This window comes from Bison bison, unplaced genomic scaffold (genome assembly GCF_000754665.1).
Source record: "Bison bison bison isolate TAMUID 2011002044 unplaced genomic scaffold, Bison_UMD1.0 scf7180017864068, whole genome shotgun sequence".
Taxonomy (NCBI): Eukaryota; Metazoa; Chordata; class Mammalia; order Artiodactyla; family Bovidae; genus Bison; species Bison bison.
In genome coordinates this window covers 7,765,896-7,767,460 of record NW_011494640.1, presented here as the reverse complement: position 1 = coordinate 7,767,460, position 1,565 = coordinate 7,765,896, and the positions used below count along the sequence as shown (strand labels likewise).

Here is a 1,565-nt window from a genome sequence, read left to right as displayed (position 1 = left end):
TTTTCCCCCATTGCCTTCTATTTCTGAAAATGGTTAATATGCCTTCTGAACAGACTTAATTTACCACTGTGGAGAATTCAGCAACTGGAGAAATGAATTTAGTTTGCAGGGGTGGAGGGGGTGGGGATTGGGCAAGAAAGGAAGATAGATCAATGTTTACTTACCTCCAAAGGTTGCAATAGCTTCTACTGCTCCATTATATACTGAACTCTGGGATGGTGCTTTGTAATCCCACAGGACTTGAACATAGTTCAAAACCTGGTTATAACCTGCTGTGGAAAAAGCCCACCATAGGGACCAATAAAAAAGATGTTTTGAGGAGTAACACTGCTTCAAATCTTGTAACCACTGCACAAAAACTCTCAGAGCTACATTTCCTGGCTTTGGGTTGGTCACCTGGCCATCATCTGGGTTCCCTGAATCAGTGAACACTACTTTTCCCACTGGTTTGTGATTCTTTTGAGGTTCCTCTGAGACAGCGTCCGTTCCTGGTGGCTTTGGAAGGGCTTCTTGGCTGGGTTTTGCATGAAAAAACATGCTCTTCTTAGGCATGGGTAGGAAAAGTGAGAAGAGGAAGGCCACGGAGACAGAGGCCAAGGATATGACGTTGAGGTAAAAGTAGGACAGGCCGGCCAGGGATACCAAGAGCTGGGCCAGAATGGAGGCTGCCGTGTAGGCCACCAGCGTGACACTCTTGCAGTAGCCGCTCACCTTCTGGTAGTGCTCTGGGCTGACCACGCTGTAAATGTAGGCATAGTAGGCCACCTCGGTGGCAGTGACCATCCCATAGAGGAATTCCAGCACTTGCATGGTCCTGACTCCTTGGCCAAACAAGAGCAGCAGCCAGCAAATGATGAAGCTAATGCCCTGGAGGATGACTGGCTTGTAATGGACATAATAAGTGAGGAAAAACACCGGGAGCAGCAATGCTAGATAAGAGTGTATTCAAAGTGAAAGACCCCCCCACTTAAAAAAAAGATTCAAAGTGAAAGATGTCTTTTGTGATCTACAAGATTAAATGGACAGGATGTGAGGAAAAAGTTCCAGGAAGAGAAATGCATCATGACATTAGCATATGGCATGTATCAATCTGAGGACACATTGGTTGGCCTCTGACAAAGGGGGTCCATTTTGATACTTTACATGCTTTTCTGATAGTAGAATGAAAAACAAAAGACAACTGAAATTTGAGGAAACAAACTGCAAAGATAATAGATGTTTCTAACATGTGGATTCGTTCCTCCAAGTGTAAGGAAAGATTGCTTGTCGTTGTTAAGTGCTTCTTACATTTTAACATGTGATTTGATCTGCATAAGCTATGGAGGCTGGGAAAGAGGTCACAATGCATACATTCATTCATCTCTCACACCGCGTGGTAGTTCCTGGGCAATTCTTGCTCAGGTACTGCTGCCTGTGAACACTTAGTCGTTTATTCTTCTTCAAAGTCAGAACCACGAGGGTAAAAAGGATGTTTCAGTCCTGGAAGAACCTGAGCATCTTCACTTTTGATCTGCATCAGTGTAAATGCCCAGATCAAACTGCGATACCATCATAGTAATCAGGCA

At 44.4% G+C, this 1,565-nt stretch overlaps 1 pseudogene; it reads right to left on the bottom strand.

Annotated features, from left to right (window-relative positions):
- Positions 1-122: 122 nt before the first annotated feature.
- On the bottom strand, positions 123-936 carry LOC104986448 (annotated as a pseudogene).
- Positions 937-1,565: the final 629 nt, after the last annotated feature.